The sequence below is a fragment of the Quercus suber genome, unplaced genomic scaffold, assembly GCF_002906115.3.
Source record: "Quercus suber isolate HL8 unplaced genomic scaffold, Cork oak 2.0 scaffold_1365, whole genome shotgun sequence".
Lineage (NCBI taxonomy): Eukaryota > Viridiplantae > Streptophyta > Magnoliopsida > Fagales > Fagaceae > Quercus > Quercus suber.
The window spans coordinates 8001-17359 of NW_027070747.1; the positions used below are offsets into that span (position 1 = coordinate 8001).

The window sequence follows — 9359 nt, forward strand, 5'->3', positions numbered from 1 at the left end:
TTAAGCACAGTACTTTAGGAATTATTTCTTCGGTTCTCCTCTTAAGATTTAGCCATATGGCTATTTAACTAAAAAATGTTATTTCTTCCCATGAGAAAAAATCCACATAACAAAATCTTAAAAAATGAACCTAAAGAACAGTACCTAAGTACTTTACCTAAGTCTTACTCGAAAATTATTGAATACTCTGGGAATACAATAAATGCGTACTCCTCTCCTTTCACATGAATTATGAGTCCTACCATAAATTTAATCAGTAGGACCTACAATTATGTGAGAGAGGGGAGTATGCATTTATAATATTCTGGAAATATTCAATAATTACTCCTCTCACACGGCCACACATTAAATAATTGATCTCTCTCTTTCTTAACACCATGCATAATCAAGATTGAAATTTAAACTACAACATTACTTAACAATATATCATCTTATTTAAGATAAAATAAACCCTCTATTTTCAAAAATTAAGAAATAAATTTTCAATTCTTTTTGTTATATTTTATCCTTGAAACATGATATTTCAATCTTTATATAAAACTAACCTTAGTACTAATTCAGCAAATTATATATTTGATTCTTCAAATTAACCTTGACTTGATAAGTATTAAATAAATTTATTTAATTAATATTTAGTTATAAAAGGCCTTACTTATATAAATTGCCTTAGACCTCAAACTATATTGAGTCAATCCTAACAGATGTTTTGTTGTTAATAGTTTTTTTAAGGAAAATAATACTCTCACATCCACTACATTCATTTTCTCATGCATATCTACTTTCTTGTGTTAGATGTGGACATTTTATTCACTTTTTAAAATGTATAAACTTTTGCATCAATTTTAAATATTTGTGTAAAATAGTGGATGTAAAAGGAAATTTTTTTTCCTATTTTTATTTTATTTTTACTTTTTTTTAACCATTGAAGGATAAAATATACATTTAGTAAGTACATAAATAGTAAAATACCATAATTTTATTGTAAGAAAATTTATGTCTGTGTTAAAAGAAGTCTATCCTACATATTACATAATTCCAACATTTTTTTTTTAGAGAGAGAGTTTTAACATATGGTGTCCGCTCCTGATAATAATTCTATATCATCAGACCAAGATATTAATTGGTTTTTAGTGTAAGTACAAATTGAACTCTATATCTCTTATTCAACCATCAGAGATTTTATCAGTTAAGTTAACTGGAACCCACTAATTCCAACAATAAATAAGAGAAACTTTTTTCTTCCCATTAGACCATATATATTCCAAGGTTTCATCCAGGTTTTAAATCAAACCTTAGAATTTTTAATTGCATCGATTTTCACTATTAGAAATTTTTACTAGATTTTATCTAAAAAAGAAAGTTTTACTAGATGAGCCCTCAGTAAGAATGGGAACCGTAAGTTGTATTTATAACATCTTAAAAGTATAAAAGTCCGTCCACGCGATTAAAAAATAGGTGCTATATATTTTGATATATTAAAAGATAGCAAAAATGTCTTAATTATGTGTAAAAGATTAAAAATAAATAGATAATCAATAAAAACCAATATATAAACAATTTAATAAAGAACCATCAATTTGTGGATTTCTTGCACTAAATTACTACTTGGGGCGTTTGCATGAATGGATTCTTTTGAGAATACTAAATAGTTTTAATACACCCACAGGGGAAAAAGTCTTAAAGAAATTAATAGTGATGTATATCCAAAATGACCTAACTCTTGGATACACAGCACAGACTTTAAATCTCTTTAATTCACATTCATTTTTCAATGTGGATTAACTCAGTATTTTTTCTTTTAAGAATACTAAATATTTTTAACAATACTAAATATTTTTAACACACACACGTAGAGAGGAGAGAAGGTCCTAAAGAAGTTGACAGTGGTGTATATTCAAAATGACTTAACTCTTAAATATACTGCACAAGCATGAACGGTTTTTGTTTTTTAATTTAAAAATATTATTATGAACTTAGTAGAAACTCATTGTAGATCTAGCTAGATAATGAAAAATTATTGAGTGAACATTGATGTAATTGAAACTTGAATCAATTTAAGCTAAAGACAAATTTGATGTTTCTTATATTTAATTATATTAAGAAATATATAACATGAAAGTGTAAAATGAAGAAAATACTTCTTACTTTCTTGTTCTAATTACTGCTATTGTGTATACATAGCGGCCTTGAGAATTGTTACAATGTATTCTCCAGTGCACACTTGTTATGTGTCAAACTGCGGAGTGATCAATGCATACTACCCATCTACATTTAAACTTACTTATATCTCCATATTTTCTCCACTAGTAATGACACGATTGATATTGATGTTGTGGATGCATTTATTATCAAAAAGTAACAATGACGAAAAATTAAATTTGGGTGATTATAGATGAAACAGAGTCCAAATCTTCTGTCCCACTTTTCCTGCTCCACTCTATACTCCACCAATAAATACTTACCACGTGTTCACCTAATTAATTAAATATTATCATTATTGACTTATTAATCTTACGGTTATTAATTAATTGTATCACGTGGCAAGTATTTATTGGTGGAGTATAGAGTGGAGCAGGAAAAGTGGGACAGAAGATTTGGACTCGATGAAACACATCCACACCTTGATTGCGTGAAATTGCCATGAAGACATAGCACTGGTTTCAAATTAATGTTTGTGTCCACACCCAACGAACAAACAAGAGGAGGGACAAAATATATATGTATAGACATGGAGGCCATAACTCCCTCAATTTTTTTAAATAGTATATATAGATAGATATATAAGATATTAAAACTTCAAACTTAAAAAAATACGCTTAACACCTCAAAATTAATATTGTACACATAATTAGATAATAAAAAAAATATAATTATTCATGATTTGTAGATTAACATGTAATCTATTAAAATATTTGAATTTTTTATGTATATATAAATATCTTCAAAATTAAACTTCTCAATAAAATAGAAAATACAAGGAATTTTATTACAAAATTGAGTGTATAATCAATTATAAATTATTTTCAACTTTCATTTTGTTTTTTGATAGGAACTTTCATTTTGTTAGTTTAGTTGCAACGTATTAAGAAGGTTTTTTTTTTTTTTTTTTTTTTTTTTTTTTAATATTAAATAGATGTTAGTTTGAATTTTACATGTAATAATTTAAATTGAAATCTTACTATATATATATTTGTTGCTACTTCTGTCCCAATTTGTTTGTCATCTATTCTATTTTGAGATATCCCTAAATATTGTATTGTTTCTAAAAATAAAAATTATTAATTTACTAATATTCTTATTATACCCCTACTTTATTTTAAAACTATTTAAAGAGAAAACTAACTAATATTTTAAAAAATCAATTTAATTGGAGCACCTTTTTAGTTGCCTTATTAAGAATAATTCTATTTTAAAAAGTTAATATATTTATTTAAATGTAATTTTATAAACTTATACATTTTTATAAGACAAACAAAATAATAAATAACGTTTTTTTAAAAAATTTAATTTTTTAATCAAAACAAACAAATTCAAACGGGGGGAATATTTTGAAACCGTAAGTATTTTTCTAGATGAGATCAGAGCGTTTGGTCGTTGCCAGAGAGACAGGAACAAAAAGAAAGAAACAAAGTCAAAAGTTAGACCGAACTCTTTTTCCACTCATCTCTCAAACTTCACGCAAAGAAGCTGAANCGTCTTCTTTAAGCCGACCCTTAGCGATTTTCGAGAACAGCTCGCCTCCACGGACGAGTTCCATGGCGAAGTAGATCTTTGATTTGCTCGCCATAACTTCGTGGAGCTCGACTATGTTTGGATGCTGTACCATCTTCATCACCGAGATTTCTCTCTTGATCTGCTCCATCATACCCACTTGGATCACTTTCTCTTTGCTCACAACCTTCATCGCTACGCTCTTCCCGGACTGTAAGTTTCTGGCATGGTAGACCTTGGCGAAAGTACCATGACCCAGAAGCCGACCCAGCTCGTATTTCCCATGTAGCAACGTTGAATTACCATCTTTACACTTGTTGTCACCCATTTAATTTCTCTCGAATTTTCACCCTCTACTACAAAATTAAGCTTTTGAAAAGGAAAAAAACAACTTTAGAATTTTTACTAAGAAAGAAAGAACATCAATTGATGAATTTAGAAGGATTAGACGTTCACCCGTTTTCGACGTGTTTCCTGTGGCAATTCCGGCCGCCCATACACCTCTTGGCTCGCAAACTGCGCTCAGGCCTTGTCAGCAAAGCTCCAACCATCTCTCTGCATTCCCTAATGAGACCCAAACTCTGAAAATCTTTAGCTAAGAAGAGTATTAGACTAATAAGAGTTTCAAAGATTTTATCAGCCGTAGTGTTTAGACTTCCTTTTTTTTTTTTTTCTCACCCATAGCATTTGCTTACCCATATATAGAGATTTTTGTATGAAATTACGTTTACACCCTTTAAGATTGGATTTCCAAGAAGGGTCTGATCTCATCCAACGGTTACTGATAAGGGCCTCGTATCTGTCATGCAACGTGTCAGAATCGAACGGGGGGTTAGTGATAAGTATGGGATTCTGAGAGAGTGAAAGGTTAGAACACGTGTGAAGGTTTGTGTGGGCAGTAATGATTAAAGCCTAGAATCGCCTGTCACAGGCCCTGGTGATTACGATTTTGTCCTCGATTGCCCAGTCTGTGGGTGCACCAATCCCTGAGGGAAACAATTTTGGAATTGTGATTCTATGGGCAACTACTTTCATCAAAGAAAATGGTATATGGGCAACTACAGCGGAGAATCAAAAGAATATCCTAATTAAGAGATAAAAATAAACTGTGCAGGGCACTCAATCATTTCAATCAATGTTCCATTTTGTGTGTTTGTTTTGGTTTTTCTATTAGAAGTAGTAAATAATATTTTTGTATAGATCGGATCGGTTCTAGTTACGGGTTTCAACATATTGGCTCAGTCCAAATTGGAGTCAAACCGCAACTCGACCCAATTAACTTAGTTTGGAATTGCTCTACTTGTTATCGAGAAGTTTATAGAGTTTCTTTCTAAATTAATTTAGAGAGAAATTTTGTGCATAAAAACTAGTCAGGGACTACCGACCTAAATCCAAGCCATGCTTTCTCAGCAGTGGTCAACACTCATTCTTTTCGTGTTCGCACAATTGATGTGGGAAGTGACAAGTTTGCTTCGAAAGGTGGAGGATTTTAGTACCTCTCATGGCCCCCATTGAGTCATTTCAGAAAAAACACCTGAAATATGAATTACAGTATGAGTATGACATATTATTCTTTTAGATACGCTTGTCTAGTCTAATATAGTTTTTACATTATAGAATATAGAAATGACACATGCAAAGTCAGACTGTTTCACTTGTGATAACAACATGAATATGATCAGCACAGCCGCATGAATAATAGGCCTTGTGATTCAAGTCATCAAGTAGATCCCATAAAAAAGAAAAAAGAAAAAAAAAATCATCAATGGGAAAAATGCCAAAAAGAAATGTTAACTGCAGTACTAATTGGATTCTGACTAGGAGTTGATTTTTTATTGCAGTTTTAAAAATATTGAAACAATTATCGAATTATCTATAAAATAGAGATTGTATTGAATTAAAAAAAAAAATATATTGCATCATAGTGCCACTATTTTATTTATTCTCAAAAAAAAAAATTATTGAACAATATTAATTAACATAATTAATAATTACTGTGGGGGAAAAAGCCCAAAGCTACCTAACGGGCCCAGAACCCCCTGTTAAGGACTATTGCATTTTCGAGGATTAATAACTGGTTGGGGTGGCCCATCTAAAGCAGGAAGTCCAGAAGCGGAAGGGGAGTGTCGTCCGAAGAGGTCACCATTGGTCCGAGGATGTCTTGCTCCTCGGCTATGATGAGCCTTGATCAAACGAACGTGTGGAGGGTCCGACTAATCTTCCCAACGGTCCCAACGGCAATGATAGATCCTGGGTGGATCCGGAAATGATCAGAGCTAAAAAATATCTGAAGGAAAAGCTGGTACCACCGCATTTAATGCGCTGCAATAGCTTTTCTGGCCGCATTTATGTGGAGAAGACCCCTGAACAGTGCAACCTCAGCTACCGCCACTCACAAAGAACTAAAGTAGACACACGACGTGACATGCACTCGAGTGGATGCATGGATGAAGAACAAGTGGACGATGGAGGTGATAGGAAGAGATGCTATATAAAGAAGAAGGGTCCCTGATAATGGGGGATCGGAAAAAAGAGAGGAAAGAGAGAGAAAAGCTTCATTGTAGCTCTGGATATTGTAATCACGGTTCATTCAATAAAACGCCTCTTCGGACATTTATTCATAGAGTTATCTAAACTTCAATTCATGTTAACATCACTGCATGTAACCTAGTCAACTGTTCTGTGCTTCATATCCAGCCTAGCTCTTTCGATCCACTTTCTACAAATTCATTGTTCTGGGTTCGTTGGACCTTTAACCCATATCCTTTGGGCTAGGGCTACAAAAACAGACCCTACAATTACCATTAAGACAGCGCCTGTATAAAGCTAAGTCTGTTAAGATACATTAATAACAATAATTACTCCTTAAGGGGATGGCTACAAATGGGACCAACCAATAGACTTCCTCACACTGTTGTTTTTGTCTCAGGTGAATGTGGTACAATACAATGACTTGTATATAATATTTTTAGTTGGGCAGCATTAATTCAACATTAATTTGATTTTTTTTTAACCCATTATATAAAATATTATAAATTTCTTTAAATCTTATCTTGGTATAACTTATACACTATGATAGTGCGGGAGAATACAAAACTAATGTGAAAATCATTTCCCCTTCTAGTTTCTACCTCTCCATAATATCGTTATTATACTATTACTTACTATACCAATATTTATAGCCGAGTATATTAATAGTATTTTTCTGCTATATTAATTTCCACTAATCTTTTTTAATTTAATTAGGGATATTATTATTATTATTTTGGTTTTATTAACCAAGTATACAACTTAAGAGTTCGTTTGGATAGAATTTATTTTGCTAAAATTGAAAACTAAAAACACTATAGCAAAATAATTTTTAAATGTGTAAATAGTACTGTGGGGCCATTTTTAATGAAAAAATTGCTAAAAAGTGATATTTGTGGGCATGTGAACAATGCATCTGCACATATGCACTATTCATAATTGAAAAGTTAACATTTACCGCTACTGTTTATGAATAGTATATGAACAGTAGCCACATTATTCTCTGAAACGCGTGAAAAAAAAAACAGTTGAAAATATGCAAAAAATCAAAACGTGACCACATAAATCCAAACCCACGCTAAATTCCAAAAGGTTTTTTAGATCCATCCACTATATTATCAGTTCGTAGAGTTTTCGGGATGTTTTATGAATAAGAAGTAAAATGGTCCAATCACTCCTTTAATTACATCAAAAAAATTCAATCATGCATAGACTTACTCTATCACCTTTGTCGCGTGTGATTAAAAAAAAAAAAAAGTAGATGAGATATTTTTTATGCTTCTTTGCTTGGTCAGAGAGCTCGCTCAGCTATGAAATTGCTTCGAACTGCAAAAAATGGGCTAGAATTAGTTGGAGACTTTGCAGTCAGCTCAGCTGCAGACTGTTGAAGAAGAAGCGGCAAGTGGGGAGGAACATGATGTCACTCAAATTGCTTGTTTTAACTTTTAACAATACAAGCCGACCTCGTTTTTGGCGGCTACGTCCAGACAAATTTGCCACCTATTGTTTTACTAACTAGTCTTTTTATTTCTTGTAGCACTAATTGATAATTATGCTTCATGATTGGATTTAAAATATTGGATTACTATCGGGATAATTATGCTTTTTAATTTATTCACAGTCTGAGTAGTACTATAGTACCAGTATATACTATATTTTTTCCAAATAAAAACAAGATAAAGTTTGATTCTAACCACTAATAAAAAGATAATAGTTATTTTGATCATGTATAATGCATATGATTCAATTAATCCAACTAATTAAATGAGTCCTATATGTTAAAATGACAAGATACATATTATACTCGTATAAGTGATTGGAGCCCAAAGCTTTAAAGGTTTTTTATTAAAAATTTCATATCAATGGTTGGAGTCCCCATGCTTTAAAGTTTAGAGTGATCAAAATTTTTCCTAAAAAGGAGACTTGTGCATGTAGATTTGTATATGGTATAGAATTAGTTAAGCAATAGTAAGAGTTACCAGTACTTAAACCTTCATCTTCTAAACTTGCAAGTATGATGGGTTATATATTCACAAGTACTTCTTACTAATATATAAGTCATGCCCTCATGTGGTCAATACTAGTAGAAACTATATTCTTCAAGGCCATAAAAATTAAATTAAAAAACTTGGGGAAAAAAAGAAAGGAAAGTTTACTGTTGGACCAACAAACAGAGAGATCAATTAAAGAGAAATAAATTAAGTAACATCAGAAAAGAAAGAAACGTACATGCTAGCTAGCTGAACCGGATGTTTCTGGGGGAGGTTTGGGTTCAGAACTGTTTCCTGTGATGTTCATATGGGGTCCCCTCCCTTTCTGCAAAGGTATAGTTGGTTGGTTCCAGCCTCCAGGTCCCACTTTGGCGATAGTTCAACTTGTTCATCTCTCTGTCCATTTGTTAGGCTGACCCCACAAACACCCCAGGCATGTCTAGCTAGCTAGTTGTACAGTTCATTTTCTTGTGTGCAAACTATATAAAAAACAAAATAATAATAATTGCTGTTCTATAAAGGGCAATAAGTAACCAAGAAAACCAAGTTCAAATTGTTTCGAGGGATTGTTTTACCTTGCATGACAACTTGAAAATAACTCATGCTGGGTGGGCTTCGTGTTGGTCAAATTGTAGTGGTTAAGCAAAATCATTGGACCAATAATTACATACAATAGGAAGATTTGAGCTTTGAAAATTTTCATTAAAAATATTAAGAAATGTTAATATTTCAAAAAGAGTGAGATATTTTGGCTTGAGAAATTAATTAACAAAGGAGAGGAGAAATTAAAAATAATTAAACACTAAGGTAGATCATTCTAATTATTAATGATTTTATTAGAGCTAAAAAAGAAAAGAAAAGAAAAGAAAATAACATTCAAAGTCTCATCTTATCGCTAAGTGGAACATTTGGCTGTTTTTCTCATTGTCTTGTAAAAGTTGAAAACTCTATAGTCTATACAACTATACAAGTTATTCACACTTATAGTATCTAATTCTTAGAGTCAAACTCTAAACAAACTTAAACAATTTATTATTATTATTATTATTCCAAGTCACACCGAACATAAAGATGTCATTGTATTAAAAGGGCAACAGTTTTAATTAAATATTTAAATTGGATTGAATG

At 31.7% G+C, this 9359-nt stretch overlaps 1 long non-coding RNA gene across 1 annotated transcript; it reads right to left on the reverse strand.

Moving 5' to 3' along the window:
* Positions 1-3729: 3729 nt before the first annotated feature.
* LOC136065947 (uncharacterized) lies at positions 3730-5213 on the reverse strand. The gene is made up of 2 exons (XR_010627523.1): positions 4168-5213; positions 3730-4080 (listed from the first exon to the last, which is right to left on the reverse strand). It is a non-coding gene; the product is annotated as an uncharacterized LOC136065947 (long non-coding RNA).
* Positions 5214-9359: the final 4146 nt, after the last annotated feature.